This window comes from Tenrec ecaudatus, chromosome 9, assembly GCF_050624435.1.
Source record: "Tenrec ecaudatus isolate mTenEca1 chromosome 9, mTenEca1.hap1, whole genome shotgun sequence".
In the NCBI taxonomy this organism is placed as follows: domain Eukaryota; kingdom Metazoa; phylum Chordata; class Mammalia; order Afrosoricida; family Tenrecidae; genus Tenrec; species Tenrec ecaudatus.
The window spans coordinates 117,997,574-118,020,095 of NC_134538.1; positions in this window are offsets into that span (position 1 = coordinate 117,997,574).

The window sequence follows — 22,522 nt, forward strand, 5'->3', positions numbered from 1 at the left end:
GCAATAGCAGCCGAAGATTTCATCAATGCAATTTATATAAACTTTCCATGTGTTGACTAATCTCTCTATTCATCAAATGCATACTTTCATAAATAATTTGATGCTTAATATTAATACCGTCCAAAGGTGGAATTTCTATAAGTAGGCAGAACCACTAACAGAAATTAGTTATTTGTAATATATTATGGGTATCTATGAAATATACCACATGCTGATTCTATTTTAATTACTTTTGGCGTTTTGTTTAATACTTTCATTCATTCTTTTGAAATACTCCATTAAATCATCTTTAGAGCCAAACATAGGTAAATAGGGGTATAAGACCTTAAATCAATATATTTTATTGTCCCTTCTCTCACCTGGAGAGCATCACAGACAGTGTTATTAGCCCAAAAGTTATACCTGCTGTGGATAAGTAAGTTGTTTTTAGATATACTCAAAGTGAAGTTTGTGTGCCATAGGAGTTCACACCAACTACCAGGATTCAATTTATTATTTTCTGATATCAATTGATGTCAACAACTGTGAGAACAGTAGAAATCATTGCATTGATTATTATATTTCTACTCCTGACAGATATATTTCAGCTACAAACTTTAATCAAAAGTAATTAACATTCTTCAGTGAGAAAAATCAAACATTCTTGAAATTAAATAGGGAAAGGGTGATTATATGAATAATTCAAGTATTAAGATGCATATTTACCATGTTCCTATATATCATCAAAAGGCATAAAATTTAGGAATATGTTAGCAACATGAGCATCTATCTGGCTATCATCACATGTTATCTTGACTTCCTGCGTTCAGATCGTAGCACTGACATTTGTTCTTGGTGTGACCCTGGAAACATTTCTTAAAGAGTTTTTGCCTTGGTGACCTCATGATGCAAACACATGAGCACCAGATCACTAATTGAAGTCCCCTGATGTGCCTCTGGAGGCGGGCCTGGGGATCCACTTCTCAAAGGGCACCATCAGGAAACCCCTCTGAAGCAGGCCTTCTCTTCAGAGGGTCTGTTCTCCCCCTGGGGCAGAGTAGACTGGCCGCAGCGACGAGGGCACTGAGGACTTCTTGGCAGGACTGGTACGGGAGCTAAAAGTAAAATGCTTACAGTACACAGATCACCAGTTTTCTCCTTTTCTCCTGTATCATTATAGACACCAACTGCCTTTGAAAAAATGGATGCTTATAAATGAGTTATCATTTATATTAAATATTTTTTATGATTTTCTCATCAATTTTCTCTTACCAATTTACCTTGAGCATACTTTATTCTAATGTGTTATCTGTTTTGCCTCATAGTTCCGTTTCTTTTGTCAATAATGCTTTACTTTTATATAATGAGCGTAAGCCTCATTATTCAGAAAGGTCACCCCCAGAACAAATATCAGGAAATAACTGCATACACTATTAGTACAGATTTCTTAATAAAAGTTAGTATTTGTATACTAAAATCATCATTTATTTAACTCATTTATTATATTTCCCCCCATTTCACTGACCATTGTGCTCTCCAGTGTAAGATCCCACCTGCTTTAACACTGAAACAAAAGCAAACCTTACTCACTGCCACCAAGTTCATGCTGCCTCATCATAGCAACCCTATAGGGCAGGGGAGAACTGCCCCTGTGCATTTCTGAGACAGAAACCTTTTACAGGAGTAGGAAGCCTATCTTTCTTCCTGCCTTAGAACAAGTTCTCGATAAATATTTGTATCATAACTAGTTGATACCTGTCCATAAGCCCCCTTGCTTCCTCTGTCCCAGTGCCAATATGTATGCTGCTATTTACATTGTTACCATATTTCCATCATCAGTGGATATTTCATTTGAGTTGATGGAAAGTTTAACCCCTGATGAGCCAATTTGCATAATAGTCATTTCCCAAAAGGTATAGGAAGTTGTTATATCATAGTATATACTCCATTCCATTATGTTATGTTATCATGCATTCTGTGTAAGAGTTCTTATTTTCTTTTATAATAAATTTCAAGTATTTACTTGAGTATACATTTTCATTCAGAAATAGATGTGCTCCTTTCATTTACTGTCTTAGTGTGTGTGTGCTATTGGTTATTCTTAGAAGTGAATGAACTCAAAATTTTGTGTGGATTTCAGAAAAATTATAGCTGATAAACAGAAAAGAAATGCATGATAGGATTTACCCATTCAAAGCAACGTTTTGAGAACTTGTCAGGGGCAGGGTGGTGAATTATCCAATGTTCTAACGTGATTCCCAGGCGACCTTTTGCTGCCCGGGTCTGGATAGGAAGGTGGGGAGGACTGAGGCTTCGCCAGTGAGTAACTGTTCATGGTCACTGTAATCGCCATCCGAGAGGTGTAAAAGGAGCCCCTGAGAAGCAGGAGATGGCGATCTTATCATCCCTGAGAGCCAAGAGTGGCGCTCACCCCATGGCGCTCAAGATTCCTGCTTAGTGAATCTCGTGGATCCCAGAGACAGCTGTGACCTTGGGAGCGCGGAAAAGGAGAACCAGGCGCTCTCAGCGCGCAAGAGGCCAGGTTGGTATCTTCCCAAAGCCCTGAGCAAGTCAAGCAGAGTGCTTTGGGGCAGGAGGCTGGCGTATGGCATAGGGTGTCTCCGGGCACTTAATTTGGGAATCTGGATTCGTTCGTTGACCTATGGAGCTCATGCTGACTGACTCCAATGTGAGGGGTTTGGTGGAGCCTTATGCCCTTTCGCCATTTATTACCAACCCTGAAAGAATTTTGTAGCATGTCCTGACTGAACATCTGTGTCGTCAGCATTGCTCACCTGCATTAGCACCTATTAATGTCCTTAGTAAACCCTACAGACATATGCATCGTTTGTGAGTTCTGTGTGGTCAATGAAAGAAGTTTTAAAATCTAAGTTAGAAAAATAGAGAATGCTGTTTGAGACAAAACACATCACATTTTATAAATGTTGAGGTGGGATCATTTGACTTAATAAACAAGATTCTGGAGTGAAATAAGCTGTGGATTTAATATGACAGCACATGACGGTTTCACGAAATAGCTGCTGGCAATTTTAGACATTGCATCCTGGTTAGTAAAGTGAAGGGCAGAGAAGAGTGCCCGGGGGCTTGTGCACCTTGGAAGTCCTTCAAGGGAAATCTGAGATATAAAAAACAGGAACTGCTTTCTTGATGTCATTTTTAGTCTCATACTTAAAGGATGAATAGAAAGAGCCAGAAGATTCCTCACTTGTGTCTAGGTCTGACATCAAGAAAAGTTGCAGGGAAACTTACAGTAAGGGGCCTAAGGCATTACCTGCACTGTGTTGTGACTCAAATGACCAAGCACAATAGAGTAAAATGGGAATTCTTCTCATAAGGTCGCTTTGGAGTCCAGCAGGGTCATTTTAAGAAAACCTTGGGAATTGCCAATACCGAGGTACCTTCCCTTAGGACATGGCCTGGCAGTTTGCGTTAACAAAGGGCCGGAGTAACAGAAACTAAGAACTTCTGAGAAAACACATGGGGACACCCAGAGGTGGCTGGCCAACAATTTTAGACATTGCATAGTACTAGGGAAAGTGAGGAACATGGAAACAAGTCTGTGGAATTTGGACATTAATATTAATGAGTCCTCAGTTGAACCCACAGGCTGGCAAGGACAGCAGACATTCTGGGTATCATACTCAGAAGAATACATCTTATAACATTTAAACTTTAGAAATGTCATTATACAAAATAAAATTAGCCTCCTTTAGCTCTAGGATGTTGTTGAGCCTCTGGGTTCTTTAGGACTCCTGTACCCTCATCCCTCAAGGGTATCCCCAGTCTTAGAGTTAACTTCTCTTTCTCTGAGCCGTAGTGAAATCACAGTCTCTTTCCTGGAGAGAAGCACAATGCAGGGGACCAGTAACACTTTCACAGCTCTGAGCTGAGATAATTCGTGAACCCTAGGAATACAAGCCCCCTTAATGAAAAGTCTTGACTTTATCTTTTCTCTGCTTCTCCATGAGAGCTACGGACTCAGTCATAAAAAACATATGACAACAAAAATAAACTAAAGCTGTCCTAGTGTCTCTCATACAAAGATTCACTTTAGTATTGTTTGGCTCTCAAATTCATATTTAGTACTATGAGTAGTTTAACTTTATATTTGGGTGAATCCATAAATAAAATATTAGTAGAATATAAGCTGAAAGTAAATTTGTGAAGTAGAAGCTAGAAAAAAATGATCTTGAGTTTGTATTTTACCCATTTCAGACTTTGTAAAGACATATCAAAGTTTGCCTGTCATGCTGACATGAGGAAAACACATAAAACGAAGACTGGCTGCCATAACTGGCAGAATCCACACTGCTCTTCGATGGAAGCAATTCATTCAATTAATATTAATCAGGAGTCCAGACGGAGCCTGGCAGTCGACGAGGTGCCAGCCTATCCCACCCTCACTGCCTTTTTTGCCATCTGCCACTCACGTGATGGGTAGGCAACTGGCCACCTCTCACCGAGCAAGTGCTGTGTTTGCCGGGCAGTCCTGCGGCTGCTATCAACCCTTTCAGCTGCTTCTCGCTTCTCATGTGGCTAGAGCTTGCATATGCTTAAGACTTCAAAATATTAGACTCAAAGTTCTAAATGTGACCACACGACAGGCTCTTAGAGTATTAGGAGTCTCTTTCTTTACTTTTTATTCTTTAATGCTTTATCTTTTACTCTTTAATGAATCCTACATTTCTCTTTTTTTTCATCATTTCATTAGGGGCTCATACAATTCTTATCACAATCCATCCATCCATCCATTGTGTCAGGAACATTTGTACATTTGTTGCCATTATCGTTCTCAAAACATTTGCTTTCTACATGAGTTCTTGGTACCAGCTTCTCATTTCCCCCCTCCCTCCCCATGCCTCCCTCCCTCATGAACCCTTAATAATTTATAAATTATTATTATTTTGTCATATAGTACACTGTCCAACGTCTTCCTTCACCCACTTTTCTGTTGTGCATCCCCCAGGGAGGAGGTTATATGTAGATCTTTGTAATGGGTTCCGCCTTTCTACTCTACCTTCCCTCCACCCTCCAGGCATTGCCACTCTCACCACTGGTCCTGAAGGGGTCATCTGTCCTGGATTCCTATCTGTACCAGTGTACATCCTCTGGTCTAGCCAGATTTGTAAGGTAGAATTGAGGTCATGATGGTAGAGGGAGGAAGCATTAAAAACTAGAGGAAAGTTGTATGTTTCATCGTTGCTACCCTGCACCCTGACTGGCTCATTTCCTCCCCACGACCCTTCAATAAGGGGGTGTCCAGTGCCTACAGATGGGCCTTGGGTCTCTACTCCGCACTCCCCCTCATTCACAGTGATATGATTTTTTTGTTCTTTGATGCCTGGTACCTGATCCCTTCAACACCTCATGGTCACACAGGCTGGTGGTGTGCTTTTGCCATGTGGACTTTTTTGCTTTTGAGTTAGATGGCTGCTTGTTCACCTTCAAGCCTTTAAGACCCCAGACACTATATCTATTGATAGCTGGGCACCATCAGCTTTCTTCACCACATTTGTTTATGCACACATTTGTCTTTAGTGATCGTGTTGGGAAGGTGTGTATCATGGAATGTCACTTTAATATAACTAAGTGTTCTTGCGTTGAGTAAGTGCTTGAGTGGAGGTCCAATGCCCATCTGCAGCCTTAATACTAAACCTATCAATATATGCATGTAGATCTATTTCCCCACCATCCTATCTAGATATTTACATATGTACATGCCTGTATTTAGACCACTATAAATACTCTTGGTCTCCTAGTTCTTTCCTCTATTTCCTTTTACTTTCCTCTTGTTCCACTGTCATGTTCAGCCTTCATTTGGATTTCAGTAATTTCTCTCAGTTACATTGCCCTTGCTGAATCTATACCAGGCCTCTCACACCATCCTTGCCACTGATTTTGGACCACTTCTTGCTCTCTTGTCCCTGAGTTCATCAACACCACCTCCTTCCCCCTCTCCCATGTCCTCCCAGAACCATCAGTCCCGTTGTTTTCTCCTCCAGACTGTTCATCCAGCCTATCTTATCTACATAGATCTGCAGAGATAATATGCACTAAATAACAGGCCAAACCAATACAAAGTGACAAAAGAGAACATGACAAAAAAAACCAATGGATTTGCATGTTTCTATCTATTGATGCCACAATCACAGATGCCTTCCTCACAGAATCATGGCAGTCAGGTGTGCAGGACTGAAAGGTGCAAAGAGCAGAGTTCAAGAGCTGTTGCCTTCCCTCCTTGATCCAAATAAAGGGCACACCTGTGGTGTAGACCTCTGTTCTCTCTGCTTCAAAAGAACATGACTTGCGGAGTCTATTGCATATAAGCTTGAATGCAATAAAAATTTCCTTTCCCACACTTAGGATTTCACTCTCTGCTTCCCTCAGCAGTAAATCAACTGGGGTACCAAATGTGTGAGTGACGAAGACTACCCTAATACCTCTGCTCGAAGCTTCTCATCAGAGGATGGGGACAGAGGATAGAAGTTACTTTTCAGGAGAAAAGAGATGCAGAGGGGACTCTCTCTCTGTTTATTCCTATCCAATTGACAGATTCTACTCTAGCATGCCCTGGGCGTTTTGTTGTGGAGGGAAAGCATCCCTTATGAGATTTATTCCGTCAATGTTCCTAGAAACTCGTGTACATGGTTTGGATACCAGCCCACGTCCATCCATGACCTCCATTCAGGACGCCTTTCTAGGCAAGAGCAAAAGAAGCTATCACTGAAATCACATATTCATATATTCATTTAGTCCTTAAATGATGATAACGTTTATTTAACTATCAAGGTCAATGCAATGTTAATTCTATGGGTTATGTAACCAAAGGACACCAAGCTTTCTGAGGGATAAAATTGAGATTACCTGCTCCTGCTAAGATTTATACTCTTGGAAACCCTATGTATGATCACATGAGCTAGAGAAAACTTGATGGCTGTGGGTTGTGGTTTGGTTTAATGAAGAAAGAGTTGACCATTTATTTACATGCATTTAGAGCAGAAAACATTAAAATGTAAAAATTAAAGTTATCAGGTATTGTGAGTACTTTGAAAGAAGCAATGGTTTAAGAAATAATGTGATATAATCCTGAATTGATATGGTGAATTACACATTGAACAGCTAGGTCAGCAGTTCAAATTCAGTAGTTGCTTTCGGTGTAGGAGGAAGATGAGACTGTCTATTCCCATAAAGATGTAAAGTCTAGGGAGACCTGGTGGGCAGGTCTAGTTTGTCTTATAAAGTTGCTGTGAGTCAAAATGAGTTGAAGGCAAGTGGTTTGGGTTTTGGTCAAACAGTTTATTTTATGACTAAAACTAACATATATAAAAGACTATGCAATGGTTATACAGATCATATCCAATCATAATTCCCAATGATCAGTTAAAATACTGTGAATATAAAATAAAAATCCATACTCCTAAAAACCATTGAAAACTTTTGCAAAAATACACATTATTAAAAGCTGTACTGAAACACGTGACTCAAATAGCATTTTCTCCTACTTGTATCCTAAGATGCACAGGGAAGCACTGTGATAAGACAAGATCTGGCTCAAAATGTCACATGTGCAAAGGTTGAGAGTCTTCGTCAAGAACCCGGCCATTGCTTGAAAATCTGTGGATGCTCTTTCAGGCTTGACCACAGGCATTTGAAAAGGTGTCACTTTCACTTGGTAAGCTTCATGGGACACAGGTGGTGTGTATTGCAATCTCTGAAGGGAGTTGTAGCGTAGTACACATCGTCTCCCCTCTGACTTCCAAATATGTGCATTATGAATCCAGGTGTTCCTATAAAGCCCAAACCAAATCAGACTCCCTGCCATTGAGTTTATTTGACTCAGAGTCAACCCACAGAACAGAGGAGAACTAGCCCTGTGAGCTTCTGAGCCTAAATCTCTAGAGATTCTCCCATGGAGAATCTGGTGGCTTCACACTACTAACCTTGAGGTTATCAGCCTAGAGCATAACCATTATGCCATATGTAGACCTCTTTAGAGAAGATCTTTGGCGGAGGACCAACTCAGGTGCATCTGCTGAAATATCCCTTCCGATGTGAAGGGAGAGATCGCTCCTGATACTTTTCCTCCCTCTGACTTAATAGGAAGTCTTTTCCCACTTTTAGTCTCTCCCCTTCTCCCTCCTTCCAGCCCAGGGTCCACGAACCGCAGCAGTCTTGCAGTCAGGGCGACGGTTCCACTAATCCCTCATACTAATAAATACCCGATACTAATAAATACCTTCAGATAGTTAACTTATCTCTGTGGAAGTTATTTTCATATGATTCAAAAAATGTGTTCTCAAAGGATCATTCGCAATAAAAAACCTTTTAATAAATGTACCTAAGTAATATAATAAACATGGGATATTTCTTTCAGTGTTTTTATTTACTAGTGTTTACATAACCATAAAAAGTAGTTCAACACAGATGGATTTCCACATTTTATTGACTATTGGACAATTGTTCATTTTTCCATTCACTAAACAGCTGGCTTTCGTTGGCTTTACTCTTTCAATAGCTCATAAACCTGAAGAATCAACCTGTGAAACAACGGACAGCGGTAACCTATTTCACACCCAGTAAAGATGTTTTTAATATTATGGATTTAAAGTGCTTAATGCATGACTTTGCCATCACTTCAAGCTGATTAAGTTTTTCTAAAAATTGAGGAGCTATAAGAAGCCATCAGATTAATTGGCAAACGCTGACATATAAACCATCTCTAGAAAATGTGGTTATTACCTCTCTTTTGTCTTTCTACATCTGCAAAAAATACAAGGATAAAGCATGATGTTCGATGTGTAGCTTGCAATGAGTTGTCCATGGCTGGATCTGAAACTTAATGGAGACAGAAATAACCTAACTGCGACTGGATTTAAAGCTCATTTAGAGAAATGCAGGATCACTGCATACCCCGACTTCCTTTGCATCCTAATTCAGTGACAAGGTAGACCAACTGCATGAAGAAAGGAGTGAAAGAAGACAGGTGCCTAGGGAAAATTGCAAAGATTAAATTTCCAAATTAGGTCAACAGACACATGGCAGTCATTTTCCCCTGTTAATAGCAAAGTAATTGACCGTACTTCCAATGGTTTACAGCTTTTCCCAAAGTTAAATGGTAAGAGGGAATCATTCATTCAGTTGTTCATTTTCGTTTTCTGCAACAACCCTGAGTTTGTACGAAGCGCTGGCAACTCGTGGTCAATGCACCAGGCCACTCACCAAAGAATCAGTGGTTTAAAGAATTCCAGCTGTTCAGCAAGAAAGAGATGTAGCAATAAGTGTCTGGAAACATTGGTAGCCTTGGGAATGCCATGGGGGAGTCCTGCTCTGTGCTGTGAGGTCATGCTGAGTTAGAATGGACTCGATGGCAAAGGGTTGGCTGAGATTCAGCTGTGTTGTTTAAACTAAGCTCTAAAACCCAGTGTCTCTTGAAAAGGAGGAGCCTATGACAAATGTGCAATCTATGCTTGAGAAAAGGAGGGCTCACACCTTCAGAAATCCTTACGGCAGGATCCAAAATAATTATTTAGAAGGGAAATTCTTGATTTAAAAGGTGAAGGGAAAAAAAAGCCAATATGCATCCAAGAAAAGCTTTCCACCACCAAAGTTAGGAATTTGGAATTCTTGAGTAAAGATGTCAAGAGTCTAAGATCTGTTGCTACATGGCTGAATAGCAAATAAGGCCGGCTCAGAAACCAAGCATCGCCGTGCCAAGAGGAAAAGCATTGTTCCTCATTTGCTTATATTGGAACTCATTAACATAGAATTCAAATGTACATTCAGTATTATGATTTTTAAGTCTTTCTCTTATTGTTCACAATGAGGCATTCTGTTGTACTTCAGCTAAGATCATCGGCTTGGGCAAATTTTATAGAGCTACAGATGTATGATTTCAAAGTCTTCTCCCAAAAATTCAGAGAACAATTCATAATGAGTGTCAGTGGAATTGTAAATGCATTTGATAAATTTTTAGATATCTGTATGTGTTTGCTATGTTTTATTTATTTTTTTAATCATTTTATTGGGGGCTCATACAGCTCATCACAATCCATGCATACATCAATTGTATAAATCACATTGTACATTCATTACACTCATCATTCTCAAAATATTTGCTCTCCACATAAGCCCCTGGCATCAGCTCATTTTTCCCCCTCCCTCCCCCGCTTATCCTTCCCTCATGAACCCTATTTAATTTATAAATTCTTATTTTGTCCTATCTTACACTGTCCAACATCTCCCTTCACCCATTTTTCTGTTCTCCATATCCCAGGGAGGAGGTTATATGTAGATCCTTATAATCGGTTCACCCTTTCCACCCCACCCTCCCTCCACCTTCCTGGGTATCACCACTGTCACCACTGATCCTGAAGGGATCATCTGTCCTGGATTCCCTGTGTTTTCAGTTCCTATCTGTACCACTGTACATCCTCTTGTCTAGCCAGATTTGTAAGGTAGAATTGGGATCATGATAATTGGGCGGGAGTGGGGGCCAGAGTAAGCATTTAGGAACTACAGGAGAATTGTATGTTTCATCATTGCTCTATTACACCCTAACTGGCTAGTCTCCTCCCCACTACCCTTCTGTAAGGTGATGTCCAGTTGCCTACAGATCGGCTTTGGCTCCCCACACTGCACTCCCCCTAATTCACGCTGATATGAATTTTTGTTCTTTGATGCCTGACAACTCATCTCTTTGACACCTTATGATCACACAGGCTGATATGCTTCTTTCATGTGGGCTTTGTTGCTTCTGAGCTAGATGGCCACTTGTTAATCTTTAAGCCTTTAAGACTCCAGATGCAATATATTTTGATAGCTGGAACCATCAGCTTTCTTTACCATATTTGCTTATGCACTCATTTGTCTTCAGCGATCATATCGGGGAGATGAGCACACAATGATATGATTTTTTTTGTTCTTTGATGCCTGATAACTGGTGTGCTTCTTCCATGTGGGTTTTGTTGCTTCTGAGATAGATGGCCACTTTTTTACCTTCAAGCCTTTAAGACTCCAGATGCTATATCTTTTGATAGCTGGGCACCATCAGCTTTCTTCACCACATTTTGTTATGCACCCACTTTGTCTTCAGATATCGTGTTGAGAAGGTGAGCATCATGGAATGCCAGTTCGCTATATATTTTAAAGCACATTTAATGATACTATCCACTACCTATCTTGGTCACTTCCTGTGTTAGTCTGGATAAATTAGAGAAACAAATCCACAGAAACATTATGTGTGTGTGTGTTTATATGAGAGAGTTTTATATAAAGGGTAAGTGTACATTAAGAAATCATTCCAACTCAGTGCTGCCCAATCCCATAAATTCATTAGCTCATATGTCCTATACCTACCTACAAAGTCCTCCTCCATCTCATAAAATACACACAGTGATGCTGACTGCAGGAGGAAATCTGAATTAGTGAGTATGTAAGCATCTCAGTGCTGGAAGAGGTCTCCACACGGTTTTTCCAGTACCCACGGCTGCATCAAGGTAGGTCCATGTGACTTCTCCTCAGGGATTTCTTGCAGGAAGTGAGCCTTACTAGCGGAAGCAGGGAACTGGCTAAGAGAGCTGAACCCTGGCCCAATCATCAGAAAGCAAGAGACCCGAGAACTATAAAAGGCGAGGCTCACCGAGCCATTTTTTCTCTGCCCTTCAACTAATCCCACATGTGTTTATTGCCAGGTTGCCATAATCAACCTTAACTATCTCAGTTCCCTATATTGTGGTGGCTTGTATGTTGCTACAATGATGGAACTAATGCCATTAATATTTCAAAAAACTATAGGGTCTCCTACGCTAGATAGGTTCAGCAAAGTTCCCAGGCTAAGACATTAGGAAGGAATACTTGGTGATATGCTTCAATTAATCCGTTAACTGATCTTCCGAGAACATAATTTGATACGGGAATGAAAGATGAACCCCTACGAGAAAGCCACTTAATAGCTATGGCTGTGGCAACAGTGGATTCCGCATAATGAGGATTGGAAATGGCAGGGGACAATCAGCTCAGTTGTACATGAGATTACGTGAGCTGGAGCTGATTCTGGTTCAACACCACTAAATAAAAACAACAGTGATATTGTATGTGCAAACATTATCATTTCTTACTCAGAATCGTAGGGAAGTATTTTCATATCACCAAAATGAAAGTTATTTAGTAACTGTGTAATATTTAATTTTATAAATTATATTAGTATGACAGCATGTGCATTATCACTGATATTTTGCTATTATACCACTGAAAAACACATTTTATAAAATGTTTTATTTTGCCAAATATGCACGTATTTATTTTTCCTGAGATAATTTTCTAAGAAAAAATTGCCACTTCAAAATATATATGAAGCTTTGACAATATAACGCAAAATTATTTTTCTCGAGGTTTTATCCATAACATTTCTTGTCAGTAATACATGGAAACCTTACATCAATCCATTCTAACATGACAAAATATTATAATAGACAAGAAAGGAATTAATTTAAATTCACTGGATAAAAATTCAGAATGTACTATTCACAGATCTCTGGAGAGCACAGATGGTATTCTGCGTAATGGTATTACTCTTTAAAAAAATTATAACAATTAGAATTGTTTAAGCATAAGTTTCACCAAAATTTTTGTTTGTGTCTATTATCAGTCTTGACATATATTTAGAACACTGGCTCTTCTAATACTTCACATCTTAAACTACTGACAGGATGATTAGAAGTTGCTTAGTGATGGCTATTTTAGTAGTAAACACATGGATGTAAAGTCATTTGCAAACGGTTAAAAGTTCAATGTTATAAAGAAAGATACACCTTTGTCCCCTTCCCCTCCACCCCACCCCCACCATCACCACCCCCACCATCACCACCCCCACCATCACCACCCCCACCATCCCCACCCCCACCACCGAGGTCAATTCTTCCATTTCTATCCCAAGTCAGCTCTCATATTGCTTTAGAAAGTTGTGTGATTATCTCCACAACAATCTGCCTCATAAATTCCTATCATGATGGTAGCATTGTCAGGGTATAGATGTACATTGAAATAACCCCTGTCTTGCATTGAACAGAAAGTATCCCTCCACCCCCATTCAGTCAATTTCAATCTATAGGACCCTATAGGACAGACAGTGCTGCTAGATAGGGTCTTTGTGGGTGTGTATCTTTTCAGAAGCAGAGTGCCCCCATCTTTCTTCCCTGTATAGCCAATGGCAGGCTGGGCCACAGTCCTTTTGGCTAGCAAACAAACTCTTAATTCACAGCACTAACAGGGCTCCCTCGTTACTTCATCACATAGTGAAAGACGGTGTCCATGTAGTGATCTGTACTACAAATTGTGTTCCAATATTCATTTTAGTTAGTACCATAGGACATAGATTTAAGCCAAAGCAGCCAAATAGAAGAGCTAAAGACATGCTTTAAAATAATATACATTTCCACTCACCCGTCCGGAGTTCCTGCTGCCAGACCAGAAAATTGGGTGGTAAGACAAAGGAAACAGGGATGTGGAATCCTGAAATTAGAACCAGGGTACCAGGGTCTCTCCTGAACCCCTATTTGTGTGGGATTTCCACTCACAAAGCAAACCAAGAACGTTCTGAAGCGCTCTAGCTTTGGCAAGCCTGCGGGCGCCAGCTGGATCCTTCCAGGGGCAGCCATTTCTGCAGGCGGACACCCGAGAGGGGACAGAATCCCAGACGCGAGGGGAACCCCATGCCGGAGCTCGCTGCGCTTGGTCGGCTGCCCTGAGCTCAAGGCCTGGGGAGTGGTGGTGGCGGGTAGCCAAAATTTAGAGCAGAAGAAAAAGCAGATATTTACCTCAGGTAGATTGTGGTGTGAGAGAAAATAGGTTAAAAGTCGAAAGTCCAGGAAGCGAATTTAGTTCCAATTGGCCGAGAAGGAAATGTTAGGTAGGCTAGTGTAGGACAAGGGAATGTCCATTAACCCAAGCCCAGAGCCAAGCTAAGGAAATGAAGGAGTGGCACTGCACATGCTCAGAGGTTCAGGATTCCCTCCGGCAGGCGTGGGTGGGCCCTGAACTGATTGGCCCACCTAAGCCACCTGGAATGGCCCATCTAGGCCACCTGGATTGGCCCACCTAGGCCAGGTGAATTCAATTCAGTCAATGAGGTCGATGAGGAGTCTTCCACCACACCTCCCTGTGGAATCCTTGAAAAGGCAGGAGCCCAGAGTCAAGGCACACTTTTGTCTGTATGAAGCTGAGCAGCCGCCGCCAGGCTGCGTGGTCGGGAGGAGTCCTATGGGTGCTGTGTAAACCTGGAACTTTTTCTAACTCTCATAAAACTCACTTGGATCACGAATCAGGCTTCAATGTGAATTCTTTCTCGGAGGGGCCAAGGACTGAGGTATTATTCTAGCTCCAGAGAGATCTAACAGAAACAACCCCCTTGATAAGCTGGATCTCCCCCTCTGGGCGTCCAAATCAGAGCATATCACAAGCATAACTTTTTTTTAAGGGTGAAATATATATTATTGGTTTACAACTCAAACCCAAGTCTGGTTGCTAAGCTCCAAGGAGCACATAGGGGAGCCCTTATCATAAATTAGCATAGGAAGAAGCCTAGCTAAAGAATTCAAGAACTCAGCTACAGGGCCTGGCAGCTTTTTGCATAACAAAGACCCACTATAGCAAGTATCAGCTTTAAACAGCACCGAGCTGCAGCCCAGAGACTGTGGGAGAGAATTTCATTTGATTTTATTCTAGCTGGCCAGGGGGATAAAAATAAAAAATAAAACCCGCTGATCTAGTAAGCACCAGAAGACTAGATAGGACAATAAGCCCAGCTTCCCTCTCAGTGATTCTACACATAGCTGGGGAGGCCCTGCCTGTCTTGGGGCCCTAGACGGAGCTCGGGAAACACCCCAGCCCCCTCTTCCACCCCTGCAGCAGTGCTAAATACAGCACAAGGCAGGTACACCAGCGAACTCCAGCACTCAACTGACGCCTGGCCATGGGTGTGGTCTTGCCTTTGAAGAAATCCCACACAGCATCTGTGGAACCCTACATCAAAAGGGTACACCACCCTGCTACCTTGAGGAAGAGATGGAATTCCTCCAGCCTCATGGGCAGGTGATCAAGTCTCAGTTAACTCCTTACCTACTTCTCTATTTCTTCTCTATCTACTCAAAAGCCCTTCTATCCTTTCATTCTCTATCCTGCCACAAGCCACTAGCGGCCTCCAGGCCACTCCCTTCTTCCTAGGGAAACTCCCACCTGCATTCATTGGCTTGGCAAGCAGCTGGAGAATTCATGCTGGTCCTCTTCCACACACCAAGCAGCAGAGGGTTCTCCCCTACAAAAAGTGGGGGTATCCTCATCCTAAATCCTGAGGCCCTACAAGTGAGTGGGGGAAATGCCTGACCACCACTTGTGGGGCTCCACGCTACTGCAGGAACATCCACCCAATTCCAATGCAATCTCTCTGTCTACGGCAATTCCCCTGCCAGCTACAGAGCGCGACACCAAGGAGGGAATAGCCACACGACCTCCTCAGCACTACAGCTGCAGAGAAACACACCACAGGCCAGCCAAGGTGCTCCAAGAACTGTGAAACCTATTTAGAGATTGGCCAAGGAAGCAACACCCTCATGGGTCCACCACAACTCGACCATTGTCACATGAGAGGAATATCCAACACACATTCCAAGTAACAGAATACTGGATGGTTCGGATAAGAGTGAAACCACAGGGAGATATAGCGATAGACTTACCCCTCAGTACAGACTTACCCCTCAGAACTACTGGCAGGTAGTTCATAGAAGTACTGATTAAAGAAACCCAAGAGAGAGCCCAGGGCTCTTTGACTCAGGAAAATGACTCCAGGCTCCTCTAAAACAACACATATACAGCAACCAGTTCTAACAGCTTCAATGAAAAAGCAGGAGAAACAGAAGACAATGTTGGAAGAAGTCATGAACCTAATGGTGGGCATAGAAGACACAGATATTGACCTTCCACAAAAAGAAATTTTCAAAATGCCGCATGAAGTCATAAAGGATATGTGGGAAGCAATGCAGAAAAAAGATGAAATGATAGAGGAGATAAAGGCAACACACCAAAGGGAAATACAAGAGTTAGGGGTGAAATAACAAAATCCAGTGACAAATTGACAGACCCTGGCAATAGGATTGAAAAGGCAGAGAATCCCACCAGTGACCTAGAGGATAAATAAGCAGACCTCAGCAAATGGGAAAAGCAGTCAAATAAGACAATTAAAGAAAGTGAAGAAAACTTGAGAGCCATATCTGATGCTATGAAAAGGAACAATATTAGCATAATTGGACTACTGGAACAAGACACAACAAAGAAGTCAACAGCGAAAACAGCAAGGGAACTCTTAGAGGAAATCTTCCCCAGCTAAATAAATGAAAATCAGGCAACCATTCAAGAGGCTGAAAGAACACCAGCCAGATTGAAACCCAAGAAGTCACCAAAACACATAATTGTCAAATTATCCAACTATAAGGAAAAGGAGAAGATCATAAAAGCAGCTAGGGAAAAACAAAATGTCACATTTAAAGGTATAAAAGTATGTTCAGATTTATCAGTGGAAATGATGAAGAAGAAGGGAGAATGGGGTAACATATTCCAAAAATTGAAGGAAAACAAGGCAAACCCAAGAATACTTTACACAGCCAAATTATCTATTAAGAGAGATGGAGAAGTAAGAGTCCTCCCAGACAGAGTCAACCTCAAAGAATACATAAAAAGAAACCCAGCCCTACAAAAGATTCTTGCCAATTCAGTATGGGCAGAAGATCTACACTCACCGAGGGCAAATAAGAGACCATCACTTAGAACAACTCCACCCATAGGGTGACAAAGAGGAACCAGCCCCCAGGACAGCATCAGCTCAATAGTGGAAAGAAGGCAAACATAGTCCACACAAAAAACAAGCGGATAAGATAGGTAGATAGGAAAATATACAACACAAAAGGTTCAAGATGACATCACAGAGTCCACAGATAGATATAATAGCACTGAATATCAATGGCCTGAACACAGGCATTAAAAGTCAGAGGCTAACAGACTGGCTCAGGAAACGTAACCCACCGATCTGCTGCCTCGAGGAGACTCATCTCAAGCTTACAGACAAAAACAGGTTGAGAATTAAAGGCTGGAGAAAAATATACCAAGCAAATGGTAATGCAAAAAAAGCAGGGGTAGTGATCTTAATATCTGCCCAAACTGACCTCAAGATACAGTCCATAACAAAGACCAGGTGGGGACTATAAATGCTCAAGGGAACAATCGACCAAGGACCAGTGAGCATAATAAACATATATGCACCTAACGAGAGACCTACTTACAATAAGAGAAAAACTAAGTGCCCACTGAGGAGGTGGGCAAAGGACCTGAACAGAAGTTTCACAGAATCTGAAATCCGAATGGCCAATACATATATGAGAAAATGTTCCTGATCATTAGCCATAAGAGAAATGCAAATCAAAACAACTATGAGATACCACCTAACAGCCTCAAAGATAGCCCAATTCAAAAAATCAGAAAGCAACAAATGTTGGAGGGGCTGTGGTGAGACAGGAACTCTCATCCACTGCTGGTGTATCGGTAGGTATGTATAGCCACTATGGAAATCGATTTGGCGATTTCTCAAACACATGGAAATTGAATTACCATATGACCCAGCAATCCCCCTACTGGGCATATACCCAGAAGAGGCAGGAGAAAACCATGGCCAGACATCTGTGCTCCAATGTTCATTGCAGCACAGTTCACCATCGCAAGGAGTTGGAAACAACCCAAATTCCCATCAACAGATGAATGGATTAAAAAACTGTGGTACATACATACAATGAAGTCCTATGCATCACTAAAAAGGACTGATGAATGCATGAAGCATATCGCCACATGGGAAGAGCTGGAGGAAATTATGCTAAGTGAAGTAAGCCAAGCCCAAAAGGACAAGTATAACATGAGTCTGCTGAGATAAGTTTATATATATAGAAAAAAGAGAGAACAGAAAGGTAAGTGCAAAAGGAGCACAGGGAAAAAGCTACTGTATACAAACACTTCAGGGGTGAGGTCCAGGTAGTATGGCAGGGGCTAGACCAAATCCAGAGGTACATATGGTAGCCAACTGAAAAGGGGGTGCAGGGAGGAAAGGGGAAAGAAAAAAAAGGAGTGTGATGGGGGAATAGAGCACTGACCCTCCCAAGGGTAGGGTATTGTTTGTGTCTCCACAGGGAAAAAAGGACCAGATATAAAGCCAGTGGCAGATAAATGCAGTGCACCGGCAAGGAGTGGGGAGCCAGTGGAGGGGCCTAAGGGCTCGGCCCCTATACCAGCTATGTGGACAGCCACCAGAATAATTTACTTGAAAGGATGGCATTGAAGCTGCAGCTAGGGGAGAGGGGCATGTCTGATCAGAGCAAATGGGAGCAAATGAAGCGGGAGGAAGAGAGAGTGGAGCACATCCTGGCCCATCAGGCCTAGAAGACGATATCCCGCTCTGAACAGCCAATGGACAGAGTGGACAATATGGCTGATCCGACTATGAGACACGTTGTCCCTTGATGGCCCAGGACCCTAAAGGGGACAACACTGGAGACTCAGTGTTGGGACTGGACCAGACTGACCCTGTGACACTAAGGCAAACTACTAAAAGTGTGCGGCAGAGCAACCATGGGAGCAGAGTAGGGAGCCATTGAGGGAATACAAAGGCCAGATTCTGGGGCCAAAGCATGGTACCCCATGAGACCTGACTGAATGCACACCTAGAGATCAAAAATCAGACCTTGATCTACTTACAGGTTTTTGTTTCTTTCTAAATTTTTTGTCTTTTAATTAATTTATTCTTCTATGGGTAATTAGTTTCCTTTTTTTTGTTGTCATTGCTGTGTTCTCACCCATTGCCTATCTTGCTATGGCTTGATTTTTGGTGCATATCATTATCTTTACAGATCTATCCAAATACGGTAGACTGGGTGAATAGTCTGGAGGAGAAAACAATGGGACCAATGGTTCCCAGGGGACACGGGAGAGTGGGAGGAGGAGGTAAGGAGGTGATGCTGACAAACCCAGGGACAGTGAAGTAACAAGTGATCTAAAATCAGTGGCAAGGAGGATGTGAGAGGTTGGGTAGGGATTCAGCAAGGGCAAGGTAACCAAGAGAAATTATTGAAACCCAAATGAAGGCTGAGCATGATAGTGGGAAAAAAATGAAAGTGTAAGGAAATAGATGAAAAAACTAGGTGACAAAGAGTATGTAGAGGGGTCTAAAGACTGGAATGTACATATGTAAATATATTTATATAAAAGTGTGGGGAAATCGATCTATGTGCATATATTTTTAGGTTTAGTATTAAGCAGCAGATGGACATTGAGCCTCCACTCAAGCACTTACTCAATGAAAGAACACGTTATTCTATTAAATTGGCATTCTAGGATGCATACCTTCTCGACACAATTGCTGAAGAAAAAATGTGTGCATAAGCAAATGTGATGAAGAAAGTTGATGGTTCCCGGCTATCAAAAGATATAGCATCTGGCGTCTTAAAGGCTTGAAGATAAACAAGCAGCCATCTAGCTGAGAAGCATCAAAGCCCACATGGAAGAAGCACACCAGCCAGTCTGACCATGAGGTGTAGAAGGGACCAGTTATCAGACATCAATGAACTAAAAACCATAGCAGTGGGTGGTCACCTTCCTGATACGATCACTGAAGACAAACGTGTGCATAAGCAAATGTGGCAAAGAAAGCTGATGGTTCCCAGCTATCAAAAGATATAGCATCTGCTGTCTTGGAGGCTAGAAGATAAACAAGTGGTCATCTAGTTCAGAAGCAACAAAGCCCACGTGGAAGAAAAACACCAGCCTGTGTGATCATGAGCTGTCGAAGGGACCAGGTATCAAGTATCAAGGAACAAAATATCAAAACTTTGCAAATGTGTGAGTGCAGAGTGGAGACTCAAAGCCCATTGGTAATGGGTGAGTACAAAGTGGAGACTCAAAGCCCATCCAGCCAACCAGACTCCCCCTTACTGAAGGGCTGTGGAGAGGAGATGAGCCAGTCAGGGTGCAGGGTAGCAACAAAGAAACATATATCTTTCCTCTAGTTCTTAAATACTCCCCCCCCCACCTATCATGATCCCAATTCTACCTTACAAATCCTATTAGACCAGAGGATGTACATTGGTACATATATCAACTGGAAACACAGGGAATCCAGGACAGATGACTCCTCCAGAACCAGTTGTTAGAGTAGCGATGCCTGGAGGGTGGAGGGAATGTGGGGTAAAAAGGGGGAACTGATTACAAGAATCTACGTATAGCCTCCTCCCGGGGGGATGGACAGCAGAGAAGAGGGCAGGGGGAGACTTCGAACAGTGTAACATATGACAAAATAATAACAATTTATGAATTAAGAAGGGTTCATGAGGTAGGGGGGAGTGGGAGTGATGGGGGGAAAGAGCAGCTGATATTAAAGGCTCAAGTTGAAGGCAAATGTTTTGAGAATGATGATGGCAACAAATGTACATATGCGCTTGACACAAAGGATGTATGTATGGATAGTGATAAGAGTTGTACGAGCCCCCAATAAAATGATTTAATAAAAATAAAATAACATACATTTCAAAAAGTTTATTATCTTTTAATTCCATTATTCTATTAAATTTTTAAAACATACATACATAGGTTTCAAAAATTTTTATGTGTGTATAAAGTTTGAGTGTGAATCTTCACTGAAGTAGACAGGAAGATCCTTCTGTCTGGGAGCAGCTAGTGGGTTTTTGCCAACTTTTCAGCTAACCATTGAGTGTTTTAACTACTGCGCAACCAGGGCTTCCAGAAATATAATGAACTACTACATGAGATCTCTGAGAAATGTCCCCGCCATCTTCATCAAGCTCTGTGATCCATGATAATTTTTTACTGTATAAGATTAACTGTGATTATTATAGTATATTTAGCAGTACATCTCTATAAAATATGTTTGGGATTATACTAAAATATATTATGAAGTACTTCAGTATGACTTCCTAGGCTTTTGTATAAATGAATTAAGTTTTATATTATTAATTAGAAGTACTGATAAGTAACTCTTCTGACAGAGATGGCAAATAGTTCATGCAACAAGCCTCATTGTGGGCATGTGTACCTTCATCATTAAAAAATAACAAAACATTAATGTTTCAAATTGTAGAACAATGTATTTTACAGTAGATGTTATTTTGTACCAATTAAATGACCTAATATGCATCTTTTATTCTAAATAATTACACTGAGAGATAACTATGGCCACAAAAACATATTATCTTGTTTTGTTCTGGCCTCTATTTCTTTATTATTTTCTGTATCTTTCCTGCCATTATTTTCATTCTATTTGTCCCTGTGATACAAGCACACTATTCTGAGGGAAAAAATATACCTATAAGCACAGAGCTCTTAAAATTCACTAGCTATAAAACTTTCACGAAATTTATTTGTTTTATCTCTGTAACCAATAGTGAGATATTTCAAAGTAAGTAAGTTAATTTTGTCAAAATATAGACTCTCCTTTAACTATTTTTAATTTATTACATTCCATTATAGCACTTGGTATCCTTAGATTCTGAAACAGGACAGGTTTTGTATTGGAATCGACAGCAAAATTATTTAAAAGTAGTATAGGATGCATACTTAGAGATATTTTCTAAGTATATGATTTTCAGATCCAATAGCTAAGTGAGCATTATGAACCATGTCATAGAAAATTTATCAGATATAAACTTGGAATTGCTTGGCAGCAATCAGAAGACCTGCAAAACACAAAAGCGAACGTTACGTGCCAGAGGATGCTGAGTTTGAGACCTTTTGTTAGCTTTCATGAATGAAATAGCTGGAGTGTTTTCTCTTTGGGAGTTGGCATCAGCAAATATATGTTTTTGGATTTTATGAAGCATTAAGTAAAGTTGCGATAGAAATATGTTCCTAAAGCGTTTTAATCAAGTTGTATTTATTTGGTGAATATTTAGAAATAATAATAAATGACTTTCAAAATATTATGCATGAAAGAACATCCATATTAAAGTGGTCTCAATGAAATAAAAAATTAGAAGTTTCACCCATGAAGTGATCTGGACTCGTAAATCACTTAATGAACTTCATATTGTACTAAAGTTTAAAATCAATGCTTTTCACTTTTAATCGATGATGTTGCACTTTAGGTATGATTGCTTTTATGTCAAAACTTAAAATGATTTCTTTTCTTTCTTTCTTTTTGGATGTTGGGAAAGAATGTAAGTTATATTTTAAAATCTGATGCAAACCAAATTAACTGAAAAAATGAAAGTTCAAGAATAGTTGCATATTTATAGTGAACTAAACAGCATCTATATGATAAAAGTCTAAATATCATTGGATACAACTTTTGAAATTCTGCTGTGGCTAGCAGTACAGTGTTTATCCTAAAGAGCTACTGATGCTCCTAAAATTTCTTCTCCTCATATCGTGCTCTCATTTTTCGCTTTGCCCAGTCATGTCTTACACTCACTTGTTAGTTTGC